General features: G+C 38.5%; 1 protein-coding gene across 2 annotated transcripts in view; it reads left to right on the top strand.

Moving 5' to 3' along the window:
- The window catches only part of LOC106594483 (glucagon receptor), a 293,979-nt gene that overhangs the window by 203,899 nt on the left and 75,012 nt on the right, over positions 1 to 15,068 (top strand). The window lies entirely within an intron of this gene.

Raw genomic sequence — 15,068 nt, 5'->3', positions numbered from 1 at the left:
CTAACTGACTGACTGACTGACTAATGAGACAAACAGGAATGTACTACTAACTGACTGACTGACTGACTAATGAGACAAACAGGAATGTACTACTAACTGTCTGACTGTCTAATGAGACAAACAGGAATGTACTACTAACTGTCTGATTGTCTAATGAGACAAACAGGAATGTACTACTAACTGACTGACTGACTGACTGACTAATGAGACAAACAGGAATGTACTACTAACTGACTGACTGACTGACTAATGAGACAAACAGGAATGTACTACTAAATGTCTGACTGTCTAATGAGACAAACAGGAATGTACTACTAACTGTCTGACTGACTAATGAGACAAACAGGAATGTACTACTAACTGACTGACTGACTGACTAATGAGACAAACAGGAATGTACTACTAACTGTCTGACTGTCTAATGAGACAAACAGGAATGTACTACTAACTGTCTGATTGTCTAATGAGACAAACAGGAATGTACTACTAACTGACTGACTGACTGACTAATGATACAAACAGGAATGTACTACTAACTGTCTGTCTGACTGACTAATGAGACAAACATGAATGTACTACTAACTGTCTGACTGTCTAATGAGACAAACAGGAATGTACTACTAACTGTCTGACTCACTAATGAGACAAACAGGAATGTACTACTAACTGTCTGACTGACTAATGAGACAAACAGGAATGTACTACTAACTGTCTGACTGACTAATGAGACAAACAGGAATGTACTACTAACTGTCTGTCTGACTAATGAGACAAACAGGAATGTACTACTAACTGTCTGACTGACTAATGAGACAAACAGGAATGTACTACTAACTGTCTGTCTGACTAATGAAACAAACAGGAATGTACTACTAACTGTCTGACTGACTAATGAGACAAACAGGAATGTACTACTAACTGACTGACTAATGAGACAAACAGGAATGTACTACTAACTGACTGACTAATGAGACAAACAGGAATGTACTACTAACTGTCTGACTGACTAATGAGACAAACAGGAATGTACTACTAACTGACTGTCTGACTGACTAATGAGACAAACAGGAATGTACTACTAACTGTCTGTCTGACTAATGAGACAAACAGGAATGTACTACTAACTGACTGACTAATGAGACAAACAGGAATGTACTACTAACTGTCTGACTGTCTAATGAGACAAACAGGAATGTACTACTAACTGTCTGTCTGACTAATGAGACAAACAGGAATGTACTACTAACTGTCTGTCTGACTGACTAATGAGACAAACAGGAATGTACTACTAACTGTCTGACTGACTAATGAGACAAACAGGAATGTACTACTAACTGTCTGTCTGACTGACTAATGAGACAAACAGGAATGTACTACTAACTGTCTGACTGTCTAATGAGACAAACAGGAATGTACTACTAACTGTCTGACTGACTAATGAGACAAACAGGAATGTACTACTAACTTACTGACTGACTAATGAGACAAACAGGAATGTACTACTAACTGTCTGTCTGACTAATGAGACAAACAGGAATGTACTACTAACTGTCTGACTGACTAATGAGACAAACAGGAATGTACTACTAACTGTCTGTCTGACTAATGAGACAAACAGGAATGTACTACTAACTGTCTGACTGACTAATGAGACAAACAGGAATGTACTACTAACTGACTGACTAATGAGACAAACAGGATTGTACTACTAACTGACTGACTAATGAGACAAACAGGAATGTACTACTAACTGTCTGACTGACTAATGAGACAAACAGGAATGTACTACTAACTGACTGTCTGACTGACTAATGAGACAAACAGGAATGTACTACTAACTGTCTGTCTGACTAATGAGACAAACAGGAATGTACTACTAACTGTCTGTCTGACTGACTAATGAGACAAACAGGAATGTACTACTAACTGTCTGACTGACTAATGAGACAAACAGGAATGTACTACTAACTGTCTGTCTGACTGACTAATGAGACAAACAGGAATGTACTACTAACTGTCTGACTGACTAATGAGACTAACAGGAATGTACTACTAACTGTCTGACTGTCTAATGAGACAAACAGGAATGTACTACTAACTGTCTGTCTGACTGACTAATGAGACAAACAGGAATGTACTACTAACTGTCTGACTGACTAATGAGACCAACAGGAATGTACTACTAACTGTCTGTCTGACTAATGAGACAAACAGGAATGTACTACTAACTGTCTGTCTGACTAATGAGACCAACAGGAATGTACTACTAACTGTCTGTCTGACTAATGAGACAAACAGGAATGTACTACTAACTGTCTGACTGACTAATGAGACAAACAGGAATGTACTACTAACTGTCTGTCTGACTGACTAATGAGACAAACAGGAATGTACTACTAACTGTCTGACTGACTAATGAGACCAACAGAAATGTACTACTAACTGTCTGTCTGACTAATGAGACAAACAGGAATGTACTACTAACTGTCTGTCTGACTAATGAGACCAACAGGAATGTACTACTAACTGTCTGTCTGACTAATGAGACAAACAGGAATGTACTACTAACTGTCTGTGTGACTAATGAGACCAACAGGAATGTACTACTAACTGTCTGTGTGACTAATGAGACAGACAGGAATGTACTACTAACTGTCTGACTGTCTAATGAGACAAACAGGAATGTACTACTAACTGACTGACTAATGAGACAAACAGGATTGTACTACTAACTGACTGACTAATGAGACAAACAGGAATGTACTACTAACTGTCTGACTGACTAATGAGACAAACAGGAATGTACTACTAACTGACTGTCTGACTGACTAATGAGACAAACAGGAATGTACTACTAACTGTCTGTCTGACTAATGAGACAAACAGGAATGTACTACTAACTGACTGACTAATGAGACAAACAGGAATGTACTACTAACTGTCTGACTGTCTAATGAGACAAACAGGAATGTACTACTAACTGTCTGTCTGACTAATGAGACAAACAGGAATGTACTACTAACTGTCTGTCTGACTGACTAATGAGACAAACAGGAATGTACTACTAACTGTCTGACTGACTAATGAGACAAACAGGAATTTACTACTAACTGTCTGTCTGACTGACTAATGAGACAAACAGGAATGTACTACTAACTGTCTGACTGACTAATGAGACTAACAGGAATGTACTACTAACTGTCTGACTGTCTAATGAGACAAACAGGAATGTACTACTAACTGTCTGTCTGACTGACTAATGAGACAAACAGGAATGTACTACTAACTGTCTGACTGACTAATGAGACCAACAGGAATGTACTACTAACTGTCTGTCTGACTAATGAGACAAACAGGAATGTACTACTAACTGTCTGTCTGACTAATGAGACCAACAGGAATGTACTACTAACTGTCTGTCTGACTAATGAGACAAACAGGAATGTACTACTAACTGTCTGACTGACTAATGAGACAAACAGGAATGTACTACTAACTGTCTGTCTGACTGACTAATGAGACAAACAGGAATGTACTACTAACTGTCTGACTGACTAATGAGACCAACAGAAATGTACTACTAACTGTCTGTCTGACTAATGAGACAAACAGGAATGTACTACTAACTGTCTGTCTGACTAATGAGACCAACAGGAATGTACTACTAACTGTCTGTCTGACTAATGAGACAAACAGGAATGTACTACTAACTGTCTGTGTGACTAATGAGACCAACAGGAATGTACTACTAACTGTCTGTGTGACTAATGAGACAGACAGGAATGTACTACTAACTGTCTGACTGTCTAATGAGACAAACAGGAATGTACTACTAACTGTCTGTCTGTCTGACTAATGAGACAAACAGGATTGTACTACTAACTGTCTGTCTGACTAATGAGACAAACAGGAATGTACTACTAACTGTCTGTCTGACTAATGAGACAAACAGGAATGTACTACTAACTGACTGACTGTCTAATGAGACAAACAGGAATGTACTACTAACTGTCTGACTGACTAATGAGACAAACAGGAATGTACTACTAACTGTCTGACTGACTAATGAGACAAACAGGAATGTCCTACTAACTGACTGTCTGACTGACTAATGAGACAAACAGGAATGTCCTACTAACTGACTGTCTGACTGACTAATGAGACAAACAGGAATGTACTACTAACTGTCTGTCTGACTGACTAATGAGACAAACAGGAATGTACTACTAACTGTCTGTCTGACTGACTAATGAGACAAACAGGAATGTACTACTAACTGTCTGACTGACTAATGAGACAAACAGGAATGTACTACTAACTGTCTGTCTGACTAATGAGACAAACAGGAATGTACTACTAACTGACTGACTAATGAGACAAACAGGAATGTACTACTAACTGTCTGACTGTCTAATGAGACAAACAGGAATGTACTACTAACTGTCTGTCTGACTAATGAGACAAACAGGAATGTACTACTAACTGTCTGTCTGACTGACTAATGAGACAAACAGGAATGTACTACTAACTGTCTGACTGACTAATGAGACAAACAGGAATGTACTACTAACTGTCTGTCTGACTGACTAATGAGACAAACAGGAATGTACTACTAACTGTCTGACTGACTAATGAGACTAACAGGAATGTACTACTAACTGTCTGACTGTCTAATGAGACAAACAGGAATGTACTACTAACTGTCTGACTGACTAAGGAGACAAACAGGAATGTACTACTAACTGACTGACTGTCTAATGAGACAAACAGGAATGTAATACTAACTAACTGACTGACTAATGAGACAAACAGGAATGTACTACTAACTGACTGTCTGACTGACTAATGAGACAAACAGGAATGTCCTACTAACGGACTGTCTGACTGACTAATGAGACAAACAGGAATGTACTACTAACTGTCTGTCTGACTGACTAATGAGACAAACAGGAATGTACTACTAACTGTCTGACTGTCTAATGAGACAAACTGGAATGTACTACTAACTGTCTGTCTGACTAATGAGACAAACAGGAATGTACTACTAACTGTCTGTCTGACTGACTAATGAGACAAACAGGAATGTACTACTAACTGTCAGATTGTCCACTTGAGATAAACAGGAATGTACTACTAACTGACTGACTGACTGACTAATGAGACAAACAGGAATGTACTACTAACTGACTGACTGACTGACTAATGAGACAAACAGGAATGTACTACTAACTGTCTGACTGTCTAATGAGACAAACAGGAATGTACTACTAACTGTCTGATTGTCTAATGAGACAAACAGGAATGTACTACTAACTGACTGACTGACTGACTGACTAATGAGACAAACAGGAATGTACTACTAACTGACTGACTGACTGACTAATGAGACAAACAGGAATGTACTACTAAATGTCTGACTGTCTAATGAGACAAACAGGAATGTACTACTAACTGTCTGACTGACTAATGAGACAAACAGGAATGTACTACTAACTGACTGACTGACTGACTAATGAGACAAACAGGAATGTACTACTAACTGTCTGACTGTCTAATGAGACAAACAGGAATGTACTACTAACTGTCTGATTGTCTAATGAGACAAACAGGAATGTACTACTAACTGACTGACTGACTGACTAATGATACAAACAGGAATGTACTACTAACTGACTGACTGACTGACTAATGAGACAAACAGGAATGTACTACTAAATGTCTGACTGTCTAATGAGACAAACAGGAATGTACTACTAACTGTCTGACTGACTAATGAGACAAACAGGAATGTACTACTAACTGTCTGTCTGACTGACTAATGAGACAAACAGGAATGTACTACTAACTGTCTGACTGTCTAATGAGACAAACAGGAATGTACTACTAACTGTCTGACTCACTAATGAGACAAACAGGAATGTACTACTAACTGTCTGACTGACTAATGAGACAAACAGGAATGTACTACTAACTGTCTGACTGACTAATGAGACAAACAAGAATGTACTACTAACTGACTGACTGTCTAATGAGACAAACAGGAATGTAATACTAACTAACTGACTGACTAATGAGACAAACAGGAATGTACTACTAACTGTCTGTGTGACTAATGAGACAAACAGGAATGTACTACTAACTGACTGACTGACTGACTAATGAGACAAACAGGAATGTACTACTAACTGTCTGTCTGACTAATGAGACCAACAGGAATGTACTACTAACTGTCTGTGTGACTAATGAGACAGACAGGAATGTACTACTAACTGTCTGACTGTCTAATGAGACAAACAGGAATGTACTACTAACTGTCTGACTGACTAATGAGACCAACAGGAATATACTACTAACTGTCTGTCTGACTAATGAGACAAACAGGAATGTACTACTAACTGTCTGACTGACTAATGAGACAAACAGGAATGTACTACTAACTGTCTGACTGACTAATGAGACAAACAGGAATGTACTACTAACTGACTGACTGTCTAATGAGACAAACAGGAATGTAATACTAACTAACTGACTGACTAATGAGACAAACAGGAATGTACTACTAACTGACTGTCTGACTGACTAATGAGACAAAAAGGAATGTCCTACTAACTGACTGTCTGACTGACTAATGAGACAAACAGGAATGTACTACTAACTGTCTGTCTGACTGACTAATGAGACAAACAGGAATGTACTACTAACTGTCTGTCTGACTGACTAATGAGACAAACAGGAATGTACTACTAACTGTCTGACTGACTAATGAGACAAACAGGAATGTACTACTAACTATCTGACTGTCTAATGAGACAAACAGGAATGTACTACTAACTGTCTGTCTGACTAATGAGACAAACAGGAATGTACTACTAACTGTCTGTCTGACTGACTAATGAGACAAACAGGAATGTACTACTAACTATCTGACTGTCTAATGAGACAAACAGGAATGTACTACTAACTGTCTGTCTGACTAATGAGACAAACAGGAATGTACTACTAACTGTCTGTCTGACTGACTAATGAGACAAACAGGAATGTACTACTAACTGACTGTGTGACTAATGAGACAGACAGGAATGTACTACTAACTGTCTGACTGTCTAATGAGACAAACAGGAATGTACTACTAACTGTCTGACTGACTAATGAGACCAACAGGAATATACTACTAACTGTCTGTCTGACTAATGAGACAAACAGGAATGTACTACTAACTGTCTGACTGACTAATGAGACAAACAGGAATGTACTACTAACTGTCTGACTGACTAATGAGACAAACAGGAATGTACTACTAACTGACTGACTGTCTAATGAGACAAACAGGAATGTAATACTAACTAACTGACTGACTAATGAGACAAACAGGAATGTACTACTAACTGACTGTCTGACTGACTAATGAGACAAAAAGGAATGTCCTACTAACTGACTGTCTGACTGACTAATGAGACAAACAGGAATGTACTACTAACTGTCTGTCTGACTGACTAATGAGACAAACAGGAATGTACTACTAACTGTCTGTCTGACTGACTAATGAGACAAACAGGAATGTACTACTAACTGTCTGACTGACTAATGAGACAAACAGGAATGTACTACTAACTATCTGACTGTCTAATGAGACAAACAGGAATGTACTACTAACTGTCTGTCTGACTAATGAGACAAACAGGAATGTACTACTAACTGTCTGTCTAACTGACTAATGAGACAAACAGGAATGTACTACTAACTGACTGACTGACTGACTAATGAGACAAACAGGAATGTACTACTAACTGTCTGACTGTCTAATGAGACAAACAGGAATGTACTACTAACTGTCTGATTGTCTAATGAGACAAACAGGAATCTACTACTAACTGACTGACTGACTGACTAATGAGACAAACAGGAATGTACTACTAACTGACTGACTGACTGACTAATGAGACAAACAGGAATGTACTACTAACTGTCTGTGTGACTAATGAGACAGACAGGAATGTACTACTAACTGTCTGACTGTCTAATGAGACAAACAGGAATGTACTACTAACTGTCTGTCTGACTGACTAATGAGACAAACAGGAATGTACTACTAACTGTCTGACTGACTAATGAGACCAACAGGAATATACTACTAACTGTCTGTCTGACTAATGAGACAAACAGGAATGTACTACTAACTCTCTGTCTGACTAATGAGACCCACAGGAATGTACTACTAACTGTCTGTCTGACTAATTAGACAAACAGGAATGTACTACTAACTGACTGACTGTCTAATGAGACAAACAGGAATGTACTACTAACTGTCTGACTGACTAATGAGACAAACAGGAATGTACTACTAGCTGTCTGACTGACTAATGAGACAAACAGGAATGTCCTACTAACTGACTGTCTGACTGACTAATGAGACAAACAGGAATGTCCTACTAACTGACTGTCTGACTGACTAATGAGACAAACAGGAATGTACTACTAACTGTCTGTCTGACTGACTAATGAGACAAACAGGAATGTACTACTAACTGTCTGTCTGTCTGACTGACTAATGAGACAAACAGGAATGTACTACTAACTGTCTGACTGACTAATGAGACAAACAGGAATGTACTACTAACTGACTGACTGACTAATGAGACAAACAGGAATGTACTACTAACTGTCTGTATGTCAAATGAGACAAACAGGAATGTCCTACTAACTGACTGTCTGACTGACTAATGAGACAAACAGGAATGTACTACTAACTGTCTGTCTGACTGACTAATGAGACAAACAGGAATGTACTACTAACTGTCTGTCTGACTGACTAATGAGACAAACAGGAATGTACTACTAACTGTCTGACTGACTAATGAGACAAACAGGAATGTACTACTAACTGTCTGACTGTCTAATGAGACAAACAGGAATGTACTACTAACTGTCTGTCTGACTAATGAGACAAACAGGAATGTACTACTAACTGTCTGTCTGACTGACTAATGAGACAAACAGGAATGTACTACTAACTGTCTGACTGATTTACTAATGAGACAAACAGGAATGTAATACTAACTAACTGACTGACTAATGAGACAAACAGGAATGTACTACTAACTTTCTGTGTGACTAATGAGACAAACAGGAATGTACTACTAACTGACTGACTGACTGACTAATGAGACAAACAGGAATGTACTACTAACTGTCTGTCTGACTAATGAGACAAACAGGAATGTACTACTAACTGTCTGTCTGACTAATGAGACAAACAGGAATGTACTACTAACTGACTGACTGTCTAATGAGACAAACAGGAATGTACTACTAACTGTCTGACTGACTAATGAGACAAACAGGAATGTACTACTAACTGTCTGACTGACTAATGAGACAAACAGGAATGTCCTACTAACTGACTGTCTGACTGACTAATGAGACAAACAGGAATGTCCTACTATCTGACTGTCTGACTGACTAATGAGACAAACAGGAATGTACTACTAACTGTCTGTCTGACTGACTAATGAGACAAACAGGAATGTACTACTAACTGTCTGTCTGACTGACTAATGAGACAAACAGGAATGTACTACTAACTGTCTGACTGACTAATGAGACAAACAGGAATGTACTACTAACTGTCTGACTGTCTAATGAGACAAACAGGAATGTACTACTAACGGTCTGTCTGACTAATGAGACAAACAGGAATGTACTACTAACTGTCTGTCTGACTGACTAATGAGACAAACAGGAATGTACTACTAACTGTCTGACTGACTGACTAATGAGACAAACAGGAATGTACTACTAACTGTCTGTCTGACTGACTAATGAGACAAACAGGAATGTACTACTAACTGTCTGATTGTCTAATGAGACAAACAGGAATGTACTACTAACTGACTGACTGACTGACTAATGAGAAAAACAGGAATGTACTACTAAGTGACTGACTGACTGACTAATGAGACAAACAGGAATGTACAACTAACTGTCTGACTGTCTAATGAGACAAACAGGAATGTACTACTAACTGTCTGACTGACTAAGGAGACAAACAGGAATGTACTACTAACTGTCTGACTGACTAATGAGACAAACAGGAATGTACTACTAACTGTCTGTCTGACTAATGAGACAAACAGGAATGTACTACTAACTGTCTGTCTGACTGACTAATGAGACAAACAGGAATGTACTACTAACTGTCTGACTGTCTAATGAGACAAACAGGAATGTACTACTAACTGTCTGACTGACTAATGAGACAAACAGGAATGTACTACTAACTGTCTGACTGACTAATGAGACAAACAGGAATGTACTACTAACTGTCTGACTGACTAATGAGACAAACAGGAATGTACTACTAACTGACTGACTGTCTAATGAGACAAACAGGAATGTAATACTAACTAACTGACTGACTAATGAGACAAACAGGAATGTACTACTAACTGACTGTCTGACTGACTAATGAGACAAACAGGAATGTCCTACTAACGGACTGTCTGACTGACTAATGAGACAAACAGGAATGTACTACTAACTGTCTGTCTGACTGACTAATGAGACAAACAGGAATGTACTACTAACTGTCTGTCTGACTGACTAATGAGACAAACAGGAATGTACTACTAACTGTCTGACTGACTAATGAGACAAACAGGAATGTACTACTAACTGTCTGACTGTCTAATGAGACAAACTGGAATGTACTACTAACTGTCTGTCTGACTAATGAGACAAACAGGAATGTACTACTAACTGTCTGTCTGACTGACTAATGAGACAAACAGGAATGTACTACTAACTGTCAGATTGTCCACTTGAGATAAACAGGAATGTACTACTAACTGACTGACTGACTGACTAATGAGACAAACAGGAATGTACTACTAACTGACTGACTGACTGACTAATGAGACAAACAGGAATGTACTACTAACTGTCTGACTGTCTAACGAGACAAACAGGAATGTACTACTAACTGAATGACTAATGAGACAAACAGGAATGTACTACTAACTGACTGACTGACTGACTAATGAGACAAACAGGAATGTACTACTAACTGTCTGACTGACTGACTAATGAGACAGACAGGAATGTACTACTAACTGACTGACTAATGAGACAAACAGGAATGTACTACTAACTGTCTGTCTGACTAATGAGACAAACAGGAATGTACTACTAACTGACTGACTGTCTAATGAGACAAACAGGAATGTACTACTAACTGTCTGACTGACTAATGACACAAACAGGAATGTACTACTAACTGTCTGACTGACTAATGAGACAAACAGGAATGTCCTACTAACTGACTGTCTGACTGACTAATGAGACAAACAGGAATGTCCTACTAACTGACTGTCTGACTGACTAATGAGACAAACAGGAATGTACTACTAACTGTCTGTCTGACTGACTAATGAGACAAACAGGAATGTACTACTATCTGACTGACTGACTAATGAGACAAACAGGAATGTACTACTAACTGTCTGTCTGTCTAATGAGACAAACAGGAATGTACTACTAACTGACTGACTGTCTAATGAGACAAACAGGAATGTAATACTAACTGTCTGTCTGTCTAATGAGACAAACAGGAATGTGCTACTAACTGACTGACTGTCTAATGAGACAAACAGGAATGTAATACTAACTGACTGACTAATGAGACAAACAGGAATGTACTACTAACTGACTGACTAATGAGACAAACAGGAATGTACTACTAACTGACTGTCTGACTAGTGACACAAACAGGAATGTACTACTAACTGTCTGTCTGACTAATGAGACAAACAGGAATGTACTACTAACTGTCTGACTGACTAATGAGACAAACAGGAATGTACTACTAACTGTCTGACTGACTAATGAGACAAACAGGAATGTACTACTAACTGTCTGACTGACTAATGAGACAAACAGGAATGTACTACTAACTGACTGACTGTCTAATGAGACAAACAGGAATGTAATACTAACTAACTGACTGACTAATGAGACAAACAGGAATGTACTACTAACTGACTGTCTGACTGACTAATGAGACAAACAGGAATGTCCTACTAACGGACTGTCTGACTGACTAATGAGACAAACAGGAATGTACTACTAACTGTCTGTCTGACTGACTAATGAGACAAACAGGAATGTACTACTAACTGTCTGTCTGACTGACTAATGAGACAAACAGGAATGTACTACTAACTGTCTGACTGACTAATGAGACAAACAGGAATGTACTACTAACTGTCTGACTGTCTAATGAGACAAACTGGAATGTACTACTAACTGTCTGTCTGACTAATGAGACAAACAGGAATGTACTACTAACTGTCTGTCTGACTGACTAATGAGACAAACAGGAATGTACTACTAACTGTCAGATTGTCCACTTGAGATAAACAGGAATGTACTACTAACTGACTGACTGACTGACTAATGAGACAAACAGGAATGTACTACTAACTGACTGACTGACTGACTAATGAGACAAACAGGAATGTACTACTAACTGTCTGACTGTCTAACGAGACAAACAGGAATGTACTACTAACTGAATGACTAATGAGACAAACAGGAATGTACTACTAACTGACTGACTGACTGACTAATGAGACAAACAGGAATGTACTACTAACTGTCTGACTGACTGACTAATGAGACAGACAGGAATGTACTACTAACTGACTGACTAATGAGACAAACAGGAATGTACTACTAACTGTCTGTCTGACTAATGAGACAAACAGGAATGTACTACTAACTGACTGACTGTCTAATGAGACAAACAGGAATGTACTACTAACTGTCTGACTGACTAATGACACAAACAGGAATGTACTACTAACTGTCTGACTGACTAATGAGACAAACAGGAATGTCCTACTAACTGACTGTCTGACTGACTAATGAGACAAACAGGAATGTCCTACTAACTGACTGTCTGACTGACTAATGAGACAAACAGGAATGTACTACTAACTGTCTGTCTGACTGACTAATGAGACAAACAGGAATGTACTACTATCTGACTGACTGACTAATGAGACAAACAGGAATGTACTACTAACTGTCTGTCTGTCTAATGAGACAAACAGGAATGTACTACTAACTGACTGACTGTCTAATGAGACAAACAGGAATGTAATACTAACTGTCTGTCTGTCTAATGAGACAAACAGGAATGTGCTACTAACTGACTGACTGTCTAATGAGACAAACAGGAATGTAATACTAACTGACTGACTAATGAGACAAACAGGAATGTACTACTAACTGACTGACTAATGAGACAAACAGGAATGTACTACTAACTGACTGTCTGACTAGTGACACAAACAGGAATGTACTACTAACTGTCTGTCTGACTAATGAGACAAACAGGAATGTACTACTAACTGTCTGTCTGTCTAATGAGACAAACAGGAATGTACTACTAACTGACTGACTAATGAGACAAACAGGAATGTACTGCTAACTGTCTGTCTGACTAATGAGACAAACAGGAATGTACTACTAACTGACTGACTAATGAGACAAACAGGAATGTACTACTAACTGTCTGACTGACTGGCTAATGAGACAGACAGGAATGTACTACTAACTGAGTGTCTGACTGACTAATGAGACAAACAGGAATGTACTACTAACTGTCTGTCTGACTAATGAGACAAACAGGAATGTACTACTAACTGTCTGACTGACTAATGAGACAAATAGGAATGTACTACTAACTGTCTGACTGTCTAATGAGACAAACAGGAATGTACTACTAACTGACTGACTGACTGACTAATGAGACAAACAGGAATGTCCTACTAACTGACTGTCTGACTGACTAATGAGACAAACAGGAATGTCCTACTAACTGACTGTCTGACTGACTAATGAGACAAACAGGAATGTACTACTAACTGTCTGTCTGACTGACTAATGAGACAAACAGGAATGTACTACTAACTGTCTGTCTGACTGACTAATGAGACAAACAGGAATGTACTACTAACTGTCTGACTGACTAATGAGACAAACAGGAATGTACTACTATCTGACTGACTGACTAATGAGACAAACAGGAATGTACTACTAACTGTCTGACTGACTAATGAGACAAACAGGAATGTACTACTAACTGTCTGACTGACTAATGAGACAAACAGGAATGTACTACTAACTGACTGTCTGACTGACTAATGAGACAAACAGCAATGTACTACTAACTGTCTGTCTGACTATTGAGACAAACAGGAATGTACTACTAGCTGTCTGACTGACTAATGAGACTAATGAATCAAACAGGAATGTACTACTAACTGTCTGACTGACTAATGAGACAAACAGGAATGTACTACTAACTGACTCACTAATGAGACAAACAGGAATGTACTACTAACTGTCTGTCTGACTTACTAATGAGACAAACAGGAATGTACTACTAACTGTCTGACTGACTAATGAGACAAACAGGAATGTTTTGGCCTCTGTCGTGTCCTGACTATCTCTACCCCAAAACCTTCCCCCATCTCTCTCCCTCTCCCTCTCCCTCCCCCTCTCCCTCTCCCTCTCCCTCCAATTTCAGGGCTTTATTGGCATGGGAAACATATGTTTACATTGCCAAAGCAAGTCAAATAGATAACAAACAAAAGTAAAATAAACAATAAAACTGAATAGTAAACATTACACTCACAAAAGCTCCAAAAGAATAAAGAAATGTCATAAATATAAATATATGTTTTTTTTACCGTGGTGTTTGTTCTTCACTGGTTGCCTTTTTCTTGTTGCAACAGGTCACAAATCTTGCTGCTGTGATGGCACAGTGGTATTTCACCCAGTAGATATGGGAGTTTATCAAAATGTGTTTTCTAATTCTTTGTGTATCTGTGTATTCTGAGGGAAATATGCGTCTCTAATATGGTCATACATTGGGCAGGAGGTTAGGAAGTGCAGCTCAGTTTCCACCTAATTTTGTGGGCAGTGTGCACATAGCCTGTCTTCTCTTGAGAGCAAGGTCTGCCTACGGTGGCCTTTCTCAATAGCAATGCTATGCTCACTAACCT

The sequence above is a fragment of the Salmo salar genome, chromosome ssa06 (genome assembly GCF_905237065.1).
Source record: "Salmo salar chromosome ssa06, Ssal_v3.1, whole genome shotgun sequence".
Classification (NCBI taxonomy): domain Eukaryota; kingdom Metazoa; phylum Chordata; class Actinopteri; order Salmoniformes; family Salmonidae; genus Salmo; species Salmo salar.
This window is presented reverse-complemented; position numbering and strand designations above follow the sequence as displayed.